Genomic DNA, 25407 nt, shown 5'->3' with positions numbered 1-25407 from the left:
TAATGACCGCCGATTAGCCTTTTCACGGCGGTCATTAATGGGCTTTATTCTACAGCGCCGCCATTCCACGGCGCTGCATTAGAATAAAGTAAACAGAGCAGGGAGCTGTCAAATCTCCCTGCTCTCAGCTGCCAGAGGTAGCTGAGGGCTGGGGGCGTCCCTGCTCGACCGACCGGGTGAGATCGATATTAGTATCGATCTCACCCGTTTAACCCCTAAGATGCGGTGCACAATAGCGAGCACCGCATCTGAGTGGTTTTGGAGAGAGGGCGGGAGCTCCCTCTCATCCCACCGACATCCGGCGATAAGATCGCCGAGTGTCTGTCTCCGATGGCAGTCGGGGACCTAATAAAGGCCCCCAGGTCTGCCTGTAGTGAATGCCACATATTTGGTATCGCCGCGTCCGTAACGACCCCGACTATAAAGCGGTTATATTATTTAACCCACACGGTGAACGCCGTAAAAAATAAAATAAAAAACAATGGAAAAATTGCTGTTTTCTGTTAATCCTGACTTAAAAAAAAAAAAAAGGATAAAAAGTGATCAAAAAGTCGCATCTACTCCAAAATGGTACCAATAAAACTACAAGTCGTCCCGCAAAAAAAAAGCCCAAATACAACTGCATCGGCGGAACAATAAAATAGTTACGGCTCTTCAAATATGGAGACGCAAGAACAAATAATTTAGAAAAAAAAAAGTGTTTTTACTGTGTAAGTAGTAAAACATACAAAATCTATATAAATTTGGTATCTTTGCAATCGTAACAACCCGCTGAATAAAGCTGTGTTATTTATACCACACGGTAAAGGACGTCGATTTAAGGTGCAAAAAAAAGTGGCGAAATTTCAGGTTCTCTTTCACTAGTCAGATCAGTGTTTGTTTTATTTATTTATACATACATAGCGATTTATAGTATAATGATAATCACTACCACAAAACTACACCCTAAAGGAAAAATTTAGCCTAAGGCCCCACGCACACAACCATAGTTTACATCCGTAATTACGGCTGAAATTGCACCCATTTATTTCTAAAGGCCACGGACACCATTTTGTATATATTTACGGATGGGTGTCCGTGCCGTAGAAATAATATGCAAAATATAGAACATGTCCTATTCTTGTTGGCAATTGCGGCACGTACTCTCCCATAGAAGACTATGGGCGCTTCCGCGATTGCAGACAGCTAAGGGTGTGAATCCGTATCTGTGGGCCGTAAAAACTCTTACGGTCGTGTGCATGAGGCCTATCTTCTATTTATTAAGCAGAAAAATCACACGATATTAGAGAAAATAAATCAGCTAGGCACAGTGAAATACTGATGATCAACAATTAAAACCTTTGTGTGAAGATTTTGGGAATCCCAGCTGCCCATGCAGTTATAACACCTTAGACACGAATGGTTTAGTCCACGGCTGATCGCGCATTACATGAAACAAGTCCGGAATGCATCATCAGAAGTGGGGAGTACTACAGAAGTGTTTTGTGCAAGCAGAGTAATTGTGGTGTAGAAGTGTGCTTATACAAATTTGTGGGTTTTTTGTGGTCCCCGGATAATCCCTTTAAATATGTAGAAAACACATCCCCATACGTTATATGTAATTCTCAAGAAGCAAGACAATCTAGTTTCCGGCAGCCATGCGCCTACTGACCGTTATATAAAAGCGGAGGTGTTTACGGACCTTGTGTTGCAGTTTAATTACATCAATGCAGACATTCAATGAACAAGCAGACTAGACTAACAGCTAATCCCAACAAGATATTCAGTTTAATAAACCCTGTCAACCAAAATGTACATTGGGATAGCTGGGTGGTGAATAGATTGTATAGAAGTATGAAATCCAACATTATGAAATCCACCCATGTGTCACAAGGAAGGTTATTTTAGCTTTCAGGCAATTTTCACAATCTGAAGAAAATATGGGCTCTTTTCAACGCCAAAGCTGAAAAAGGAAGTGTATACCTTCAAGCAATTCCCTGCTATCCGTAGACAAAAGTCTATTACCTGGTCACCTTAAGGCTACATTCACACGAGCGGGACAGATTTACGCATGTAAAAACAGTGCGTAAATTTGGTCCGTGGGCGTTGCATTATTGCCTCTGTGCTTTTTTAAAAAAGGAATTGATGCGCAAATCTGTGTGCTGTGCGTGGTTTTTACGCATCCATTGACTTCAATGGCTCCGCGTGCCGAGCGTGATTTCCATGCACAGCACACAGACGAGATTCATGTTCGTGTGAATGGGCCCTAAGGGTAGGAACACAAATGTTGTGTTCAGGGCAGATACACTGCGTCAAGCTGGACAGCATATCCACCCTGAACACCGCAGGGAATGCCGTCCGAAAAGCCGCACCCCGTCGTGGTGCGTTTATTCGGGCAGAATTTCCACAGCGGAAAGCAGCGCCGGAACAAAAAAAAATTAAATTTACATTAAAATTAATTCCGCTTTTCTGTACGTGGCCCGGCCTCCTTGGCTGCAGCGGTCACATGGGATGAAATGTTTTTTTAACTTTTTTTTACTAGTCCTATTAGGTGACTTTAATATGCGATTCTGCGATCGCATTTATAATACACTGCAATACTTTTGTATTGCAGTGTATTATGCCTGTCCGTTTAAAACGGACAGGCATCTGCTAGGTCATGCCTGCGGCATGATCTAGCAGGCATTCATTACTGGCAGACCTGGGGGCCTTTATTAGGCCCCCGGCTGCCATCGCAGACAGACACTCGGCGATCGTATCGCCGGGTGTCGGTGGGAGAGAGAGGGAGCTCCCTCTCTCCAAAACCACTCAGATGCGGTGCTCGCTATTGAGCACCGCATCTGAGGGGTTAAACGGGTGAGAGCGATACTAATATCGATCTCACCCGGCAGAGCAGGGATGCTCCCAGCCCTCAGCTACCTCTGGCAGCTGAGAGCAGGGAGTTTTGACAGCTCCCTGCTCTGTTTACTTATTCCGATGCCGCGACGTAAAAAGTCTATGGCATCGGAATAAGGCCCGTTAGTGACCGACGTAAAAAGACTATCACTAACCGGTCACTAACGGGTTAAAGGGTCCTAAGCAGACATTGAATTATAGATCAGTGTAAGGTTGGGTTCACACTGAGTTTTTTGCAGGAGGAAAATCTGCCTCAAAATTCCGTTTGGATTTTCCTCTGCCTGCACGCCGATTTTGGCAGCGTTTTTCCCCCATAGCCATTGAGCGCCGCGGGCATAAAACGCTGCAACATACGCTTTCTCTGCCTCTCATTGAGGTCAATGGGAGGTCAGAGGCGTAAACGCCCGAAGATAGGGCATGTCCCTTTTTCCTGCAAGACAGTTTATCCGATCGCGGGAAAAAACGCCTGTGTCCAATTGAAATCAATGGAAGCCATTTCCGGCCGTTTTTTTGGCGCGGTTTCCGTGTCAAAAAACTCAGTGTGAACTCCCCCCTAATACGGTGCAAACTCTGTCCTTCCGTGCAGAATCAGAAACCAAAACGCTGGCATGTTCCAACACATGACATAAACCGTCAAAGCTTCAAGGGCAGAGTACAGGGCTTCACCGAGGAACATGGAGCGCCCCCTGCAGCTACTCCCCCTCTGCTATGTGCACTGGCCATCTCCTGAGAACCAACTGGCAGCAAACCATTCTAATCAATCTAGATAGTTTTTTTTGGTGGTTTTTTGTTTGGGCTTTATGCTTGATTATCTTGATAAAATACATAAGGCTGTATTCACACACAGCACTCTGCTGCATTTTTTCAGGTTACAAACGCTACAGCCAGACTACTTTAAATGTCTTGAGTATGCCTTTTTTTTGGAGTTTCCCCATAAAACTTTCTATAGGACTTGAAAAACACCAGAAGAGGAAGGGTGGGGGCAAAAAATAAAATTAAAAAACACAACACAAAAACACATGTCAATTGACCATAAAAAAATATGTTATAAAAAACGCTAGTGTTTTTTACGAGTAGTTAAACGCCCTGTGTGAAGGGGATCTAAGAAATGTTAAAATCATTAAAAAAAAGCAGGAGACAAAAACCACAACAACTTAATTCTCAATAAATACCTCGATGAAAAATCTTTTCAAGCTAATGAGAGAATACTTTTTGAGAACACTGGTAAGATGAGTAGGTAGTCGCATGTGACCTTCATGTGTGGTTGATTTTAAACCACTGCCCTGAGAAACCTGCCCTTATTTAATGCACGGCTGGTGAAATCCGTTAGGCCTCATTCACACGACAGGGTCCGAGTGTCGGCCGGGAAAATCGGCCGTTTTTGGCCGATTTTCCCGGCCGGTTTGCATCCGATTTGCATCCGTTCCGATTCCGTTCCGGGCCGAGTTGCCGTTTTTACCGGCCGATTTGGACCCGATTTGCATCCGTTTTTTTCCCTGTCCGTTTTAAAATCGGATGAATTTCATTTAAATTTGTTGCCACACACAGCCCTTTGTAGATAATGCCACAGCCCCCCTGGTAGGTAATGCCACCCAGCCCCCTGTTGGTGATGCCACACAGCCCGCTGTAGGTAATGCCACCCAGCCCCCTGCAGGTGATGCCACCCAGCCCCCTGCAGGTGATGCCACCCAGCCCCCTGTAGGTGATGCCACCCTGCCCCCTGTAGGTAATGCCACCCAGCCCCCTGTAGGTAATGCCACCCAGCCCCCTGTAGGTAATGCCACCCAGCCCCCTGTAGGTAATGCCACCCAGCCCCCTGTAGGTAATGCCACCCAGCCCCCTGTAGGTAATGCCACCCAGCCCCCTGTAGGTGATGCCACCCTGCCCCCTGTAGGTGATGCCACCCTGCCCCCTGTAGGTGATGCCACCCTGCCCCCTGTAGGTGATGCCACCCTGCCCCCTGTAGGTGATGCCACCCTGCCCCCTGTAGGTGATGCCACCCTGCCCCCTGTAGGTGATGCCACCCTGCCCCCTGTAGGTGATGCCACCAAGTCCCCTGTAGGTTGCACCCATCCCCCCCCCCTTCCAGGAGAAGTCACTGACTTCAATGTCCATATATGGCCAGTGTAGTCACTGACTTCTCCTGAAGAGGAATTCCCTGCCACAGGTCGGGAATTCCGCTTCAGAAGTGAGTGACGTCACTGTGTCCATATATGGACAGTGTAGTCACTCACTTCTCCTGTAGCGGCATCCCCGGCCATAGAGTCGGGGATTCCGCTGCAGAAGTGCGTGACTTCGCTGTGTCCATATATGGACAGTGTAGTCACTCACTTCTCCTGTAGCGGCATCCCCGGCCATAGAGTCGGGGATTCCGCTGCAGAAGTGCGTGACTTCGCTGTGTCCATATATGGACAGTGTAGTCATGCACTTCTCCTGTAGCGGCATCCCTGGCCATAGAGTCGGGGATTCCGCTGCAGAAGTGCGTGACTTCGCTGTGTCCATATCTGGACAGTGTAGTCACGCACTTCTCCTGTAGCGGAATCCCCAATCCCCGGCCGGGGATTGGGGATTCCGACTCCTACAGCGAGCAATAAAAGATCCTCCTCCTCCTCCTCACATGCACTCTGCACTGTGAGGAGGAGGAGAGAGAGTGCCGAGCGACGGTAGACCCGGCCATCACTCGGGACACATTCCGGTGATGGCCGGGTATTACCCGGCCCCATAGACTTCTATGGGAGCCGGGCGGCCGGGCACCCGGCCGAAAATAGAGCATGTCCTATTTTTTGACGGCCGGTTTTCCCGGCCGTCAAAAAATCGGTCGTGTGAATAGCCCCATTAGGGGTCTATTATTCCTAATGCAGCCGGGTGCCGGCCGATTTATGAACGGCCGGCACCCGGCCGGGAAACCCTGTCGTGTGAATCCCGCCTTACACTGTATCCATTTGCTGCAAGATTCTAACTTAAAGAGGCTCTGTCACCAGATTTTGCAGCCCCTATCTGCTATTGCAGCAGATCGGCGCTGCAATGTAGATTACAGTAACGTTTTTATTTTTAAAAGTTATGACTATTTTTGTATTTATGCAAATGAGGCTTGCAAAAGTCCAAGTGGGCGTGTTTAAAGTAAAAGTCCAACTGGGCGTGTATTATGTGCGTACATCGGGGCGTGTTTACTTCTTTTACTAGCTGGGCATTCTGACGAGAAGTATCATCCATTTCTCTTCGTTACCACCCAGCTTCTGGCAGTGCAGACACAGCCGTGTTCTCGAGAGATCACGCTGTGTCGTCACTCACAGGTCCTGCATCGTGTCGGCCACATCGGCACCAGAGGCTACAGTTGATTCTGCAGCAGCATCGGCGTTAGCTACTTACCTGCAAACGCTGATGCTGATGCTGCTGCAGAATCAACTGTAGCCTCTGGTGCCGATGTGGCCGACACAATGCAGGACCTGTGAGTGACGTCACAGCGTGATCTCTCGAGAACATGGCTGTGTCTGCACTGCCAGAAGCTGGGCGTTCTGAAGAGAAGTGGATGATACTTCTCGTCAGAACGCCCATCTAGTAAAAGTAGTAAAAACGCCCCGATGTACGCACATAATACACGCCCAGTTGGACTTTTGCAAGCCTCATTTGCATAAATACAAAAATGGTCATAACTTGGCCAAAAATGCTCGTTTTTTAAAAATAAAAACGTTACTGTAATCTACATTGCAGCGCCGATCTGCTGCAATAGCAGATAGGGGTGGCAAAATCTGATGACAGAGCCTCTTTAAAGGGTGGTGTCCCATAATCAATATGTATCACCTTTTCACAGGATAGGTGATAAATATCTGATCGGTGGGGGTCCGAAAGCTGGGACCCCCACTGATTACTAGAATGGGCTTACGTGGCCATCCCTTTGTGCCCCATATGAATGGAGCGGTACTGGGCATGCATGGACAACGCTCCATTCATTTTTATGGGGCTGCCAGACGCCATCTTCGGCAGCCCCGTAGAAATGAATGGGTCGGTGGTCATCCATGCAGCGGGTGTGTGGGGGGGGGGGGGGGTGTTTCTCACAGGACACATTGACTGGTGTTCCAGTGTAGCTGCTCCAATCCTCCCCACCGGTGCTGGTTGACATGGCTACAGCAATATTGTGCCTGTATACCCACATGATCGATGCAGCCAATCACTGGCCTCAGCAGTCTTGTGCCATACACTCACTGAGACCAGTGATTGGCTGCAGCGAACGTATGGGTATATGGGGGCATCATCACTGCAGCCATGACAAACAGCAATGGGGAGGACTGGTGCAGCTGCGCTGGAATGTCGGGCGAGTAATAACCTTCTGTTTTCTTGCATTCCCCCTTCCTTGGCCACTTTTTTGATTAACTTTAAAGGCAGTTTCTATTGAAGTCTACGGAAATTATCTGGATAAATACATACAATTTAAAAAAAAATGGTTATCTAATTAACCCCTGGAGTGGTCTAAGTGGCTCCTGAACTCTACAGTAATATTGTCCACCGATTGAATTTATACCCGATCAGATGTACCTTCTGCATAGCCCCCTTCAATCAATCTTAGGAGAGGGGAAGCCATTTAATTTGGAGAATAAAATTACTGTACTAATAATATATAGTCTTAAACAAGAAACATTAGGGGCTCCCAATGTCCAAGTCCATAACAGCAAATAGAAGAAAATGACAAAAAAAGGAGGGCAGAACCCCAATGTAAACACACGGATCTTGTCTGTAAAATGACAAATTTTATTCTAATACATTCACACAACAGTTTTTCCATATTCAGGACTTCGTACTTACATTCCCATCAGCAATGTAAAACAGCCTAAGGCCTGATTTACACGAGCGTGTGCGTTTTGCGCACGCAAAAAACGCGGCATTTTGCGTAGGCAAAAGTCACTTAACAGCTCCGTGTGTCAGCCCTGTATGATGCGTGGCTACGTGCTTTTCGCGCAGCCGTCATCATTATGACACTCCGTTTGGATATTTGTAAACACAAAAGCACGTGGTGCTTTTCTGTTTAAATTCATAATTTTACTGCTCTTGCGCGAATCACGCGCGGCACACGGCAGTGCTTCCGTGTGACATGCGTGGTTTTCACGTACCCATTGACTTCAATGGGTGCGTGATCCGCAAACAGCGCACAAATATAGGACATGTCGTGCGTTTCACGCAAGACGACATACGCTGCGTGAAAATCACGCACCTGTCTGTACGGCCCCATAGCCTAATATAGGTCCGTGCGACGCGCGTGAAAATCACACGCTTTGCACGGACGTATAACACGCTCACGTAAATGAGCCCTTACTGGGGAAAAACTAAGGCATTACAGATCAAGGAGTTAGAAAACGTCTGACTGTCAGACAATCAGTCCACTTGGGAAAATTACGAAATCTTCAGTGAAGAATGTCAAACCAAGCACCAAGGTGCCACCAACCAAAAGAAGAATAGTCTGCAGATCATTGCAATTAAACATAAAACAGAATTCAGTGCTTTACAGCTTACCCGTAATATACAGTAGAATATTTTTCTGGATCACACCACCAAAATCACTAGATTTGCAAACATGCATGCAAGAAGATAGACTGCTGGTAGGAAAAACGTAGCTCGTATGCAAGTGGTTGGTAAGGACACCAGACACTTTGCTGGAACATTTTTATCCCCGAGGCCTAATATTTATAGGTGTAGATACTGTATTTTGCTACAATTAGAAGTATTCGCCCAAATATTTACCTACTGTAGCAACGAGGTTTAAAGCCTGTCTCATCCAGTAAAAAGAACTCCAGTTGCAAAAGGATCATTGTCACCACAGCAGCATAATTACATTATCCGTCTGATTGCTGCTCATTGCTCGCACACAGGCATATCTATAGACACCTTTAGCTTGTTAAAGGTTGTGAAAATATTTTGCCAGATTCACGTTTTAAGCAGCCATTGCTCCACAACTTGCTGACCGTTCGGATTGGTTGGGAAAAATTGTTATTCCACGTTTTAGATTCGTGAAGATCACGAAGTGGGCAAAAAATTCTCAAAAGAAGAATTCTGCCCATACTCTGTAGTCATGGTAATTATTAAACCGGTCTTGCCCAGCATGTGGTTTTATCTGCGGGCATTATGTTATAGAGCAGAAGAAGCTGAGCATATTGTTATATAGTGTGGTGGGAAAAGGTTCAGGGTAACCAATAATTTATGGATTCAAATTACCGCTCACCCGTAGTCAACTACGCTATTGCTTCCAGCAAAACGACGTGTCCGGTGCACAACAGACACAAACGGAAGCCATGGGCACCGGATCCGTCACCATTGAAATCAATGGTGATGGAAACGGAAACCCTGGTTTCCGTTCGTGTCAGTTTGTGTCTATTCAGGGTCCCGTTCTGACGGAAACTTCCGACGGAACGTCAGAACGGGACCCCAACGCAGATGTGAACGAAGCCTAACTTTTTATATTTATGATTGTTGACTGTTCACACGGAGGTAAACAAAAACAAAAAAAAAAAAAAAGGCTGGTTTACACAAGCAGAATTTTGGCCATAGCTAATGTCACAATATAACCCCCAAAAAAACTTTGCTCATGAACAGGCCCTTTTATAAGCTCTGATGTATGGGGATGAACCATCCTTAATGGGATTGCTCGGACTCCATTAGTTTGCATCATTGTTTGCACAGGTAGATGTGCTGCTTACGACTATTATTTTACAGGCCGCATAAATGATGTGAACAGTCAACGAACGATAGATTGCTCGTTTGTCGGCTGATCGCTGTCCCATTTACAGGGGCCACAAATCCGGAGCATTGTTTCCACCCCTGTGATATGTATGGCAAATACTGTTGCTTAGATTTTAGAAGTATTCACTGCATGCAGTGTCCTGTGACAAGGTAATAGGTAATGCAGCACCTAAGGTGAAAAGTAAAATCCATTTTAAAGTTGAAAAACCCTCATCTCGGAGGAGACTAACACGTTGCATAGCAACAATAGATGAGGTTCGCCTAAACCGCAGAATACATAAACCGTGCTCAACCAACATGACAGATTTCGATAAATGCACTGAAGGTTTTTACAGTTATCTACTGCACATGATCAGCATAAAACAGGAGTCCGCAGCAAACAATCATATACAAGAGACTTTTTCTGGCACTTAATTGTGCAGGTCATAATGCCATCCAACAGGTCTATAAAGGGTATAAAGCCGTGTTCAGGATATTGTCCACCAACAATTCATGTGAATGGGATTTTACACCTTCGTCACATGCTTTATATAAATAAATAAAAAATCTTTATGAAATAATGCAAATTCTGTGCATTTTAAAAATCTACAGCAGCACTGAAAAGCTGCGTAATAAGAGTTTCAGCCACGTATATTCTTTAGGTAAATTCATGCCGTGTGAACATGGCCTTAAGCACAAGGCGGATAACAGCAGTGTTGTTGTAGTCACTGAAGCAATTTGTGCAGAACACACATACAACTTGTTGTCTGGTAAAGGGTTAGTCACAATTTCATTATGGGCCTTAAAGAGGCTCTGTCACCAGATTTTGCAACCCCTATCTCCTATTGCATGTGATCGGCGCTGCAATGTAGATTACAGTAACGTTTTTATTTTTTAAAAACGAGCATTTTTGGCCAAGTTATGACCATTTTTGTATTTATGCAAATGAGGCTTGCAAAAGTCCAAGTGGGTGTGTTTAAAGTAAAAGTCCAAGTGGGCGTGTATTATGTGCGTACATCGGGGCGTTTTTACTTCTTTTACTAGCTGGGCGTTGTGTATAGAAGTATCATCCACTTCTCTTCAGAACGCCCAGCTTCTGGCAGTGCAGACACAGCGTGTTCGAGAGATCACGCTGTGTCGTCACTCACAGGTCCAGCATCGTGTCGGACGAGCGAGGACACATCGGCGTTTGCAGGTAAGTCGATGTAGCTACTTACCTGCAAAAGCTGATGCTGCTGCAGAATCAACTGTAGCCTCTGGTGCCGATGTGTCCTCGCTCGTCTGACACGATGCAGGACCTGGGGAAGTGACGTCACAGCGTGATCTGCCAGAAGCTGGGCGTTCTGAAGAGAAGTGGATGATGCTTATCGTCAGAACGCCCAGCTAGTAAAAGTAGTAAACGCCCCGATGTACGTACATAATACACGCCCAGTTGTACTTTTACTTTTAAACACGCCCACTTGGACTTTTGCAAGCCTCATTTGCATAAATACAAAAATGGTCATAACTTGGCCAAAAATGCTCGTTTTTTAAAAATAAAAACGTTACTGTAATCTACATTGCAGCGCCGATCTGCTGCAATAGCAGATAGGGGTTGCAAAATCTGGTGACAGAGCCTCTTTAAATATGAAAACAGACAAGAACTGGAGGGGCGGCCATTAGCATTGAGAGGACCGATTAAGCATTGTGTCTAAGGTTCAATGAAGAAGCCAAATCAGACTGAAGGGTATTTGCTTTGATTTGCTACAAGCCTAAGAGATTTCTTCAGCCAAAGCAGAGCGATCCCACAGACCGGCATTATATAGAAGTACTAAACCGCACAGCTGTCAGAGCTACATGGTTATGACCATTTAACTGAGCTCTAAGTTCATACTATACATTGTAGCCCTTTTTTAGTACAATACTAGCGATGATCAAAATACTATACGCATTGAGACAATTTTTTTTATTGACCTAGCAACAAAGTTGCCAACGCATTGAGGGTACAAACACAGAGTGTATATACCATGTAAAAGAAAACATCGTACCGGTCATGGAAGCCACAGGGAGTTCTGACCAAAAAAACACACAACAAATAGCGGTGCAGTTCACTGTGGAAATCGTTTAAGAATTTTTTAGAAAAAAAAGTTTATACTTACCCCGGCCATGGCGATGCGTCCCTCTCTTCTGATCGTAGTCCAGCCTCCTGGGATGACTCCGCAGCCTTTGATTGGCTTCAGCAGTCGCATGGGATGAAACATCATCCCAAGGAGGCCGGGCTGAGCTCAGAACAGAGGATTGTGTTGCTAGGACTACAGCCGGGGAGGGGGGGGGGGCGGGGAGTATTGCGGCAGAATCGCATCGTTTCCATCGCAAAAGTCGCAACACATGCCTCTTTGTTGCAAGTTTTACCTCCCTATAGAAATCAAAGGGGAAAACCCAGAACAGAAGAGTATGGATTCTGTAGCATAAATTGACATGCTGTGGCTATGAAAAAAAAATAAAAATAGCAAAAAAACAGGTCAATTTCTTAAAGTAAAAAAAAAAATAATTCAGATTTTTCCCCCCCCCTCCCCCCATGTATATGGAGGAGATTTATTCACATTTCATCCACACTGCTGCTATTGTACTATGCTGCGTATTTTCAGCAATGAAATCAGTTGCATAAAATCCGCAGTGTTTACGCCTAGTGTTCCTACATCAACAGAAAGCAATCTGAATTGTTACGCAGCAGATGCACATTAAAAGGCACACTTGCTACTAGGCTCCTGATGTCTGTACAGCACCTACTCAACTGAATTAAAGTGATTGTCCACTACTGGACAATGGATTACCTATCCACTGGATAGGTCGTCAGTATACGATTGGTGGGGGTCCGACACCCAGACCCCGCAACATTCATTCGCTATGGCTGGACGTCCATGCCATAAGCAGAAGGCTCCGGTTATGGAATAGTAACCAAGCTGCGGCTCGGCTGCTATGCAATATAACGAGCCAACTGCTTCCTGTGCAATGACATCCGGTGCCTGCAGGCAGACAAAGCAGTGGATCAGTGCAGGGTCCCACCGATCTTATACCAATGACCTAGCCGGTGGAAAAGTCATCAGTTGTCCGGTAGTGGACAAACCCCTTTAATGAAATTGTTCCTTTTGCAGGCACATTATAAAAAGGGATATATTTATTAGATTGGGGTCAGTCATTTTTGAAGTTAGAACTTTCATCGCATGTTGTACAGATCATGTTGTATAAAAGTAACTAAACTAAACATGTGTTGTAGTGACATGTCAGAAGCTTTGATCGGTGGAGGTCCAAGCATTGAGACAGTCACCAATTGCTAAAATGAAGTGGCAGAAGTGATCGGGTGAACCGCTTAATTTCTGATCAGCTTTTTTCGGAAAGCCGATGTAATGGTGTACGGGCCCATAGACTTTCTATTGAGTCTGTACACCGGATTTCCGAGAAAAGCCAAATCAGAAACCAAGCGGCTCAGCACTCAGAGCACTTCTGCAGCTTCGTTTTAACAATCGGTGGGGGTCTCAGTGCTCAAAACTTCTGACACGTCACTATGTCAGAAGATTGTTGTAAGTTTAGTTACCCTTTAAAATGTCCTTGCCATTTTTTCTATATCGGTAAAACTATCAGACCGATGTTCGTCAGATTTAGGGAACATTGGTGATCGATAACTACGGGAAATGGTTCCCCAAGATTGATCCAGAATATAAGAGGATGTCACGGAGGTGATGCTACTTGTATGACACTTGCAGGATTAATACGGGTTTAAACCAGGGCATAATAAGACATGAAACTATATGGTTTGCCTGATTTGCTTCCTTGGGCCCTATAGGGTTAAATTATCAAAATTATTGGAACACTATGCTAACATAGCAATGGTTTACAATAATATTTATGGTTATGTTTTTTCTTTTATTTAGAATTGTTTCTATGTGGTCATTCTGTAATTTTGTTCTGTGCTATTTCTATTAACATCGTGTGTTACCTTGTTGAGTCATGTGATCGCTATAAACACACACGATACACGTCACATAAGGCACCAGGATGAAGCGCCATGTGATCTGAAACGGCCGCCCTGCCGATATTTGAAGTACTGCGTTTTGCTCCTGCAGCCCATGTGTTTATGGAAAAGAAAACGGAGTGAACAAAATGAATTGGCGAGTGCCGTGTCTATTTTCCCTCTTGCTTTTTTCATAATACAGGATCTTCCAGTTTGTGTCTGTGGCTGACATGGAGCACCATCATAAAAAACCTTCTTACAAATTTTATGACCACTACGTGGACAACGCTACATTTGCCGTATTGAAGTGTAGGGTGTATCTGCCAATTGAACTCTTTATGTGAATGAAATTTCCACGCTTGTCAGTTGAAATAAAATGGGGAAGTTGGTAAAGTAGAACATTTAGACAAAATTTTTTATTTTACTTTCTTTAGGGTGGTACGGTTGTCGTAAGACAACAGGAGAAGCATTAAATAAAGGTCTAATGCCATAGCTTGTTAATTGCTTGCACGTGAGAAGCCGGGCCTCAGCCTCAAAACAAAGAAATAAGCAGAGTTAACAAGCTACTATATGGAAAGAGCCACGTGAAGAACACACCCGCTCCAAGGCATAAAGCAAATGGTGCGGGGGAGAGAACACAATGTAACACTCACAGAATGAGTCCATTAAGATGCTTGAGCCCAGACATGCACCAGAAAAGGCAGGAAAGAGTGTCATAAGAAAAAGCAAACAAGAAATATCAAGTGCTGCTAAATGTGCAAAGAATTAATCTAAAACCGCCAAAAGAAGGAAACTCGCCGCAGACTAAAAAGGAAAGGCTAAAAAGTCAAGAAGCAGCAATGGCAAACACAAAAAAAATATATATATATATCCCTTTGCTAGTAGCCATTCAATCCAGATGTAAAAGTGCAAACATCCTAACCACCCCACCCCCAATAGGCCTCCTCTAGCATCAGACTACGAAAGAGCAATTCACTAAACATCAAATCCAAGCTTCAGATTCATTTGACATAAATCGCATAAAATTGACACATCTGAGGTCAGCTGGACATTCAATAACAGATAGCTGGTCCAACTTCACCAATCATAATAGAAAAGGGAAAAAAAAAAAAAATTACGACTGGTCAAAGTACACGTTCTATGCCAATAATAGTAAATCAAAAGACTTACACGAGGAGGTGAAATTAACATGAAAGGTCACGTGGAATAGTACGAGAGTCAAACACAACCACTCAAGAGATACTGAAAATACAACGCTGCATCCTGGAGCAGAGATGACAAACATCAGCCGAGTCAGAAACCTTGTGATCAAACAGTGGCCGTAAACCGTTTATATGAAGCGCCACAAAAAGGCATCTAGTGCGGTAACCCTTCACATCTAGAAATCTGCAGAGCATAGAATTAAAAGAGCAAAAGAGCCATAAAACGAGCTATTAAAACGACCTGTTGTCTGTGAACATTCACTTGTATAACATGACGAGCCACAAATCAAAGCTTTACAGTCAGAACGTACAGGCAGATGGGATCAGAAAGGATGAAAAGCTGCAATTGGATATTTACCGACTCCATAGTGGAAAGCCGCGATGTGCTAGTCGCATATAAAAATCCAGTGTTTTGCCCAAACTTGTATGAAGACTCTGAAATAAGAAAGACATGAGATTTGTTAGATGTGCACTCAGACAACACCGCAAATGCATCTCAAAGATCGAACTGCACTGCAGGACAACACTCTCGCTGGTACAGATGTAGCCCCCCCCATACGCCGAGCGGCTTACAGCTCCAAGAAACTTGCTTAGCACATCACTGTGCAGTGCGACCGATAAAACCATTTCTTTGTAAAGTTGATAAAATGTGGTATAAAGCAATATCTTCACACAGTCATTTTCCCACATTACAAACCTGCTAAGACCCACAAGTAAATCTAAAAGAGAAAAGATGACAAGGGGCCACATCGTGCAAATCAATGATAAAGCGGGTAGTAGAAGACAGTAGTCGTCTCTCATCTGGTCAGGTTGTACCCCATCGGTGCTGTATTATGGCGCTGTACAACTCTGAGGTCATAAAATACAAATTGTGTGCATAAACCCTATAGCGAGGGGGGGGATTATATGATTGCATCCACCTATACGAGGAGAGATGACTAGACTTGAGATAAAATATCCTGGTTATCAGCCATTCATGGTCATACGATCGTTTTGTAAATTAAACTTTGACCTGATTTTTTTATTCAATAGTCGGTCAAAACAGTTTGAGATAGGATCAGCCCAAGAGCCTGTTCACATCAGCGTTGTCGTTCCGTCAGAGCTTTCAGTCGGGGGAAACCTCCCAATGGAAAGGCAAACGGAAACCATAGCTTCCTTTTCAATAACCATAGTTATCAATGGTGACGGATACTTTGCTAATGGCTTCCGTTTGTCACCGATGTGAAAGGGTTCTGTTGGTTTGACGGAATCATTAGCACTGTCGAACGCTATTTATTCCATAAGAAAGAAAAAAAAAAAAAGGAACCTTTCAGAACTGCGCGTATCCGCCCTGTGCATCTTAGGGAATTCCAAATGAAAAACCGCAGCAAACTGTGGTGCAGTTTCTCCCCCAGAATGTCCGCTGTGGAAAACTGCAGCAGGCCGGCTTCCTGGGATGACGTTTCATACCTCGTGACCGCCATTACAGCCTGTGATTGGCTGCAGTGGTCACATGGCATGATGAAACGTCATCCCTGCAGGAAGAAAGACTCCTGGGTAAGTATACGATTTTTTTATTTTTATTTTTATTTTTTTGACACAAACTTATTCACACGGCCGTTGTTTAAACGGACTGTGGGAGGGGTCAGTTATAAAAAAAATAGGACGTCCTATTTTTGTTTATGCGTCACGCATCCCTCCATAGACCCGAGTCTATGGGGGGGGAGGGGGATGTGTGATAACGCATCCCGCAGGGTTGCAGCACTGATGTACCTCGGATATGAAAAACTTCAGATTTTCACGTCCGAGGTTTCATACGCTCATGTGGATCTAGCCTAAGAGTGTTTTCATTGTAGGACCTCAAACAAAAATGAACCAATTGAAAGTAAAGTATTTTTGAAAGCTGTACAACTTTTTAATTTTGCAATAAAAAAAAAGCATTATTTGAAAGCATGTTTATGTAAATATTAGCACCTTTTCATTCCAAATTTAGAAACTCTTAGATCGCCACACAGTATCCATGGTAGGGCAAACGCCTTTCAAAGTGTACACACACACACACACACACACACACAAAGTTCTATTAGAAAGAATATGTTATTGGCATCTGTTGTACATACTGGAAAGCAGTCATTTTAGTATAGGTTCATGGTTTTCCACTCTAATGAAAATCTTTTTAAACAAATCTTACATACACAAACATCAACACGAAAACCACAAGGGTCCCAAGCGTTTCATATCCAAATTCTATAAAACAAAGCAAGAAAACAGGCTCATATGTACCCGTACGTGCCATGAGTGACACCATACGCTGCCCTGTATTGCTTCTAGGGGAGAATAGCTCTGTAAACATGTCAGGATTACGTCCTCATGGTTTCATACAGAACCTACGTATAAAATTGGAGGCACGTCCTAATAGATTGCCTGTCAGACTTAGGCTATGTTCACACAGAGTATTTTGACGAGTTTTTTGACGCGGAAACCGCATCCCAAAACTCGTCAAAAACGGCCCGAAAATGCCTCCCATTGATTTCAATGGGAGGCGTCGGCGTCTTTTTCCCGCGAGCAGTAAAACTGCCTCACGGGAAAAAGAAGCGACATGCCCCACCTTCGGGCGTTTCCGCCTCTGACCTCCCATTGACTTCAATGGGAGGCAGAGAAAGCGTATTTTGCGGTGTTTTATGCCCGCGGCGCTCAATGGCCACGGGCCGAAAAACTCCGCGAAAATCGGCGTGCAGGGAGTAGAGAATCTGCCTCAAACTTCCAAACGGAATTTTGAGGCAGATATTCCTCCTGCAAAATACTCCGTGTGAACATAGCCTTACACTGTCAGGCAATAATGCTCTGGTATACTAAGTATAACAAAGCATTATAGCAGCGATCTAAAGATCGCATAGTAAAGTCCCCTAGTGGGACTATTAAGTAAAAATGTGACTTAAAATATATAAAAATTAGTTTTAAAAAAAAAAAAATTGTATCGTCGCAACCGTAATGACCCAAACTATAACGTTAATGTAATTTAAACCACAAAAGGTGAGCACAGTAAAAAAAATAAAAAAAAACACAAGAAAAACAAAAAAACTAAAAAACAAATGGTGAAATTGCTTTTTCCATTGCCCCCCAAAAGTCATAATAGGAGTTGATCAATAAGTTCCGTACCCCAAAATAGTACCAATCAAAACTACATCTCAAGCCCTTATGTCACTACATTGACGGAAAAATAAAAAAAAATTACTTGGAAAGACTATGCAAAATTCTCGTTCAAAAGGAGTTTTTATTGTGCAAAAGTAGTATAACAAAAAAAACCTATACAAATGTGGTATCGCTATAATCGTACCGACCCATAGAGTACGAGTAATGAGTAATGAGTTATTTACGGCGCACAGTGAACGGCGTGAACGTAAAAACGCATAGAACAATGGTGGAATTTCAGGGTTTTTTCCTATTCCCCTCCCCAAAAAAGTTAATAAAAACGTTAAATCGGAAAATATCTACCCCAAAATGGCGCCATTAAAAAGTACAACTAATCTCGCAAAAAACAAGTCCTCATACGGCTATGTCGATGGAAGAATAAAAAAAATGTCTAAAAAAAAAAAAAAAAAAAGTTATAGCTCTTTGAATGCGACTATAGAAAAATGGAAAAAAAATAAAAATTGCTTGGTCATTAGGGCCTAAAATAGGCTGGTCACTAAGGGGTTAATAAACCGCTATATCGCTGTGACTGCAGCGTTAATAGGTCAGTAGCAAACGATATGTGATGCTTCGTTAGCAGTCACCGACATTGAACATCAGTTGCTATAGCAGCAGTCATGCAAAATATACATGTAAAAATATCTCGTATCTGTACAAAATAAATAAGTGGGTGGTAGCAGAACATGTTCAAGGACATGGCGCATTCACAGTATTCCTCCGCTACAAGTACAGGAGGATTTACAAACATTAGGAGCGGGTGCAATCATTTCACAGCAGAGACTACTACAATATTTTGTTAGTGGTCATAACAAATGCAAAGAGAAACAAATAAGTACCAAGATACAGGGTGGTAGAAACAAACAAAAAAAAAAAAAACACAGGATAGGGAGACAATCAACCCTACCGCACACCCGCCCTGGACTTCCTGTGCGACATCTTCCAGCGGAAAACACACCAAAGTAGGGAAAGTCTGAAGGATAAGCTTCACCCAAACTGGCCATACATTTTTATGCCAAGTAAATGGGAGATATTCACCAGAATTTTTGGACTGAATAGTAGGATTGACTAAAAAAAAAATCTTGCAATGTGATCAATATTATAAGCGTGTAAACAGCAAAGTGATCTGAAAACCTTAATATAGAAAACAGATACATTATGCTGGAATGGAAAAAAATTAAAAAATTCTTGAAGTGTAGCTAAACATTTGACAAACTTCTGACGTGTCAGATGTTTGGATTGGCTTAGTGTCTGTTCGGCTTTTTCTGGAAATAAATGTAAATCGCTGTACGGACTCAATAGAAAGTCTACGAGCCCGTACTCCGATACATCGGTTATCCGGAAACAGCCGAACAGACACGAAGCTGCTGAGCGCTCACACGAGCGCTTCAGCTGCTACGTTCTAGCGACTGGTGGGTTCTCAGTGCTCGGACCCCCACCAATACAAACTTCTGACATGTCACTATGACATGTCAGAAGTTTGTCAAACATTTAGCTACACTAACATTGCAGTAAAATAACATTTATATAAAATGACAATGCTAAATAGTAATTTAGGGCCCTGCTGATCGGTGCCAAAATCTGTCAACACCGACATGGATTTTGCATTTTTTTACTGCCAGGACAATTGCGTTACTAACTACGTAATTACTCGCTGCTCTGGTAAAGAGGATCTGACAGCTCTCCTGGCTGTTCTAATAAACGCACTAATCAGGTGCATAAAATCACGCACGCTGCTATAGAGACATTGCTGGTAGTATGGGTCGTACTGAAGAACTCTGACTTTAAAACATGGCACTGTTCTAAAATGCCACCTTTGCCAAAAGTCAGTTTGTAAAATTATTCATCTGCTAGATCTGCCTCAGTCAACTGTGTTATTATTGTGAAGTGGAAGTCTCTAGTAACAGGTCAGTCATGAAGCAGTAGACACCGCAAACGTACAAAGCAGGGCAATAGTCTGATTAAGCGAATGGCGCGTAAACAAAACGAAAATAAAATAAAAGCTATCCTCTTGTATCGCTAACTACAGGAGTTGCAAATTGTCGGCCCTACTCCATATTAAAAAACACCCATGGTTTTGGAATTGGATGCCCAACAAGCTCAAGCGCATACCTTCTGTATGAATGTTTTAGAACAAAATATTTGCCAGGTATTGAATGCCGTCACTTAATGGTATATGTCCTACAAGATGAGAGAGTATGTAGATGATCCCCACTAAAAAGAAAAAGCAATTATTTGTAACCTTGGCTCACCGGTGGATAAATTACTGTAGACTTAGGCTACACGCACATGTTGCATATTTTGGTGCGGAAAATACACTGCCGAACCGCAAAAACTTTGCAGGAAAAAAAAAATAAACCCAAAAGGTGCGTTTTCAGTGCAGTTTTTGGGTTATGATGCGTAGTGACGCTTTAACGCTGCGGGTTCAGCTGTGCATTTCCGTTGAACTGCAGGGATACAATTCGTAAGCGGAATCTTGAGATAAATGGACATGCTGCATTTTCAAAAATATGCACCGCAGGTCAATTTACATTCTGAAAAATATGGCAGCATGGACACGAGGTTACCCAAAATCTCATGGTCTATGCTGGTACTGTATCACGCTGCGGTGTTGCTGCACATATTATGCATTGACCCTAAATGATCCAGTCAGACCACACCAGAAACCAGTTTGATTTCTCATTCGGCCAACAGTGACCTCACAAGACCTCCCCATAAACCGGTCCGAACTTTGTATGCACGACAACCTACACCAGTGCATAAACGTTACAATTCTGCATTACAGACACTCAGTTGACTGTGCACTGCCTCTATTTCTCACAGGAGAAGCCATCTTTTATTTTTAACATTCTTTATTGAAGTACAGAGTATACAAATATTCCATGACACGTACAAGATATCATGTCTTGCATACGAAGTATCTCTTTAAACAATGCACACAACACAGATTCATACAAGTAACTCTGCGCCTTCTTCCATTTTACATTTTTCCTCCAATTTTGTCATAACAGAGAACCAACATCAACAGTCCATAACAGGCGTAAGAAACATCCCCCCCCCCCCCACCCACCCTATACATCTTCACTCATCGCCCGTCATCCGAGACCCCAAGTCAGAAACCCATAACCTGCCCAGTGTTCCACTTGAATCTTCTTGGTTATACCAGGCTGTGTATTTAAATGTTCTCATTAATGTCTGAATCTTCTAGAACATTTCCTCCAAATGGTCCTCATTTCCTAAAAAACCTTTCCGTATTTTTATCTTAACACTTTTCTGCATCAATTTTATCCAGAAACATTAGAAACTTGATTGTGCCATCTTCTTGACGAAGCAAACATGGGGAAAAAATGAGCCGTCCGTAAAAGTATTTGAGCACAAGGCAAATCCATTTAGAAACTGGTCAAAATTCAAAATCAAAACCAGCTCGACTTTTTTTTTTTCTCTTTAACAAGTAGTGCAGAAAGTGGATTTCTTCTACAACTGAAGTGCTTCCGTGTGCTGCGCGTGATTTTCACGCACCCATTGACTTCAATGGGTGCGTGATGCGCGAAAAACGCACAAATCGAGGACATGTTGTGAGTCTTACGCAGCGGACTCACGCTGCGCAAAATTCACTGACTGTCTGAACGGTCCCATAGACTAACATAGGTCCATGCGAGGCGCGTGAAAATCACGCGCGTTGCACGGACGTATTTTACGTCCGTCTAAATAAGCCCTAAGGCTGTGTACACACAGGGCGAACACGCTGCGTAATAGCACACAGCGTATCCACCCTGTGCGCCGCAGTAAATGCTTGCAGGCCGGCCTCCTGGGATGACTATTCATCCCAGGAGACTGCTGCAGCGGCTGTCACACGAGATGAAGGGTCATCCCAGGAGGCCGGCCTGGAGAAAGAAACAGAATTCTAGGTAAGTATGAGATTTTATTTTTGTTCCTGAATTGCGCATTATGGCGGGAACGGTGCGAACCTGCCGCAAAGAAAACGCAACAACTGCTATTTGTTACGGGATCTACCCCCCATTGAATTCAGAATTCTGCATCGCAGGTCAATTTCTGAGTCACTCAGTACTTACGCAGTGTGTGGATGAGATTTATTTTTTTATGTCATCCACTTTGCGGCTACTGTATTTGCTGCTGATTATCTGCAACCAATTCCGTTGCAGAAAAACTGCCGTATTTACGCAACGTGTGAATTGACTCGAACTAAGTATCGGACTTAACATGCCATTCCGTTTCTGTACGATTCAAAACTAAAAAAAAACTCCGGTATGCCTCTGTATACAACAGCATGCAGAAGCACAGTATGACACCAGAGACTTGTGTGAGCTGTATTATGTCTCAATACAACTCAGAGGTTGTGCGAAACCATAATATGGCCATGTGAAAAGGCCTTATATAGTTAGACCAAGTATTTGTATTTCATTTACTGCTAGGCATATGGTACGTCTTGATAGCCAGTTTGCATGCTTATATCCAAAATATTTAAAAATGATCTCCAGAATATGTTCTTTGACATCTTTTAGGAACTCTTAAAGGAGGTTCACAGCATCAATTCACAATAAGTTTTTTGGCGCCGATTTTTATGCAGAAACCACGTCGCAATCCCCCCCCCCCCCCTCATTGATTTCAATAGGAGACAGAGGAGTTTTGTTTTTTTTCTTCCAGGCAGCTCAATAGGAGGCAGGAAAAAACCTGCGGCGTGTTTTCAATGCCTTTTTTCCTCGTGGTCCTTGCATTAGATTCAATGGCTGCAGTTTAAAAAAATATATAAAAAAAATAAAATAAAAAAACTTGCAATAACCATGGTCTTCTGAGGTGGATTTCTTAATCTATGAACAAATAAAGATATAAACCCCCAATCTTGTGGACACTTTTTTTAAATAGACTGGCTGCAACACCAAATTAGTGGTATTCATTTAGAACAGGGGTCTCAAGCACGCGGCCCGCATGCGGCCCCTGGGGCTGTCATCTGCGGCCCGCGGGACACAGAGCCGCTAGTATCGGCTCTGCGCCGAGACTCTAGAATTCCCTGACATCGCTGTCCACATATGAACAACGATGTCTGAGGCTTCCCCAGAGCTGGAGTCCCGGGCAGAGCGCTAGTACAGGCTCTGCTCCGGGATTCTGTGGAATTCCCTGACATCGCTGCCCATATATGGACAGTATGTCAGGGTCTTCCCCAGAGCGGAGTCCCAGGCAGAGCGCTAGTAAAGGCTCTGCTCTGGGGGAAGCCTCTGACATCGCTGTCCATACATCGACAATGATGTCAGGCTTCCCCAGAGCAGGAGTCCCAGTGATGTCAGGGGCACAGCTGGAGTCCCAGGAAGAGCCTACTAGCGCTCTGCCCGGGACTCCAGCTCTGGGGTTGCCCTTGACATCTCTGTCCATATATGGACAGTGATGTCAGGAGCAGAGTTGGAATCCCAGGCTGCACTCACAACTCTACTATTATATCATGTACTTTACTCCAGTCACATCTCTACTGTAACATCATGTATTATACTCCAGAGACATCCACAGCTACACTCAACTCTACTGCAAGATCAGTAGATGCAGATGCAAACATCTTGTCTTATACTCCAAACAAATACAGAGCTCCAGTCACAACTCTACTATTATATAATGTGCTATACTCCAGTCACATCCAGAGCTGCAGTCACAACTCTACTGTAACATCATGTCTTATACTCCAGCCACATCCAGAACTGCAGTCATAACTCTACTGTAACATCATATCCTATACTCCAGTCACATCCAGTGCTGCAGTCACAACTGTACTGTAACATCAGGTCCCATGCTCCAAACAAATCCAGAGCTGCAGTCACAAATCTACTGCAGTTAGTGTGCTAGAAGCGACTCTGCTCTGGGACTCCAGCTCTGGGCAAGACCCTGACATCACTGTGGTAGCATCTGCGGAGGGCACTGTGGCCTTATCTAGGGGTGTGTTGCATTATCTACAGAGGACACTGTGGCCTTATCTAGGGGTGTGTTGCATTATCCACCCAGGGCACTGCGGCAGCATCCACCGAGGGCACTGCGGCATTATAGTAATGTAGTATTATAGTAATATAGTGTTATTGTAGTTCAAATAACTGATTAATAATAATTTTTGGTTGTATCAAATTTAAAAGTAATGCGGCCCGTCAACTTCCCATTTTTTCTATATGCGGCCCACTTACCCGGCCGAGTTTGAGACCCCTGATTTAGAAGTATACGTTTGTATGAAAAAAAAAAAAAAAAGAATTTGAAAATACATGCAAATACAGATCCTCATGTACAATAGATTACTTTGGATCGGTGTTGCCAAACATGTGCACAAGGCTGCGTTCACATCTGCGTTGTGGCTTCCGCTCTAGCGTATCAGCCAGAGGACCATAAGAACGGAAGTATACATTTCCATAAAAAAACAAAACATTATTTCAATGGGTTTTATTTTTGCATCCGTTGTGCTCCGTTAGGCTCAAAAGTGACAGAAACCTGCGGAAAGGAGCTTTGTTTGTTTATTTTGTTAACATTTTATAGTCAATGGATGATGGATACAAATTTATATGCCATCCATTTGTATCAGTTACGCATTACATTTAACAGATCCGTTATTTTATCTGCACACGCGCAGGGTTAAGGCTTCGTTTACATCTGCGCTAGGGCTCCGTTCCGGCTTTCCATCGGAACAGGGCCCTGACAGACACCATAGGTTTCCGTTTCCATCACCATTGATTTCAATGGTGACAAATCCTGTGCCAATGGTTTCCGTTGCACAAGGGTTCTGTCGTTTTGACAGAATCAATAGCGTAGTCTACTGCGCCATTTATTCCATCAAAATGACGGAACCCTTGCACAACGGACACAAACGGAAACCATTGGCACCGGATCAGTCACCATTGAAATCAAAGGTGATGGAAACGGGAACCTATGGATTCCATTTGAGTCTGTCAGGGTCCTGTTCCAACGGCAAATATGAACGAAGCCTGAGTGCCATAGAAATGAAAGCAAGAATATAACGGATGACAGACTGACACAAACAGAAAGAAGCGGTAAACGGATCCGTCAAAAACAAGAATTTTAACTTTCCATTGCATTCAGTCGGTCTCTGCGTTTTTTTATTTCAACGGATCCGCTAAACCGAATGCCACAACGCAGATGTGAACAAAGCCATAGGCATTACTTTTAGGAGAGAAGATGGTTTAGTATAAAAACACCATAGGTCAGCGCTACAGCGGAGTTCTCGACCTCAGCTTCCTCCTACAAACACAGGGAGCCAATTCATGTTTTATGCCGGTTCAAAACTAAACTTCAGCGCCTAACAAAACGCAAAAAAAAAAAAAGTTACTCAAACCCAAAATACTTGTGTTAATTTTTTTCAGTTTTATTTCCTTTTTTTTTTTTTTTTTTTTTTTTTTTTTTAAATAAACAGGGTAGAGAAAAAGTGAATAAAGGGGAGTAGGATGGAGATTATTATCCATC

The 25407-nt window shown here is 43.6% G+C and overlaps 2 protein-coding genes across 8 annotated transcripts in view; one reads left to right on the top strand and one right to left on the bottom strand.

Annotated features, from left to right (window-relative positions):
• Nucleotides 1-25407, top strand: part of RPL13 (ribosomal protein L13) — a 257531-nt gene that overhangs the window by 172807 nt on the left and 59317 nt on the right. The window lies entirely within an intron of this gene.
• Nucleotides 1-25407, bottom strand: part of ANKRD11 (ankyrin repeat domain containing 11) — a 215510-nt gene that overhangs the window by 177044 nt on the left and 13059 nt on the right. For 4 of the 7 annotated variants that reach the window (XM_075838584.1, XM_075838582.1, XM_075838585.1 and 1 more), the window contains exon 2: nt 15134-15210. The exons of 2 other annotated variants lie outside the window; for them this stretch is intronic. The gene's annotated coding sequence lies outside the window, so the exon portion shown is untranslated. Of the gene's footprint in view, nt 1-15086; nt 15106-15133; nt 15211-25407 lie in introns of those variants that run through there. One more of the 7 variants, XM_075838587.1, reaches the window with a different exon arrangement.

Source organism: Rhinoderma darwinii, chromosome 9, assembly GCF_050947455.1.
Source record: "Rhinoderma darwinii isolate aRhiDar2 chromosome 9, aRhiDar2.hap1, whole genome shotgun sequence".
NCBI classification, from domain to species: Eukaryota; Metazoa; Chordata; class Amphibia; order Anura; family Rhinodermatidae; genus Rhinoderma; species Rhinoderma darwinii.
This window is presented reverse-complemented; position numbering and strand designations above follow the sequence as displayed.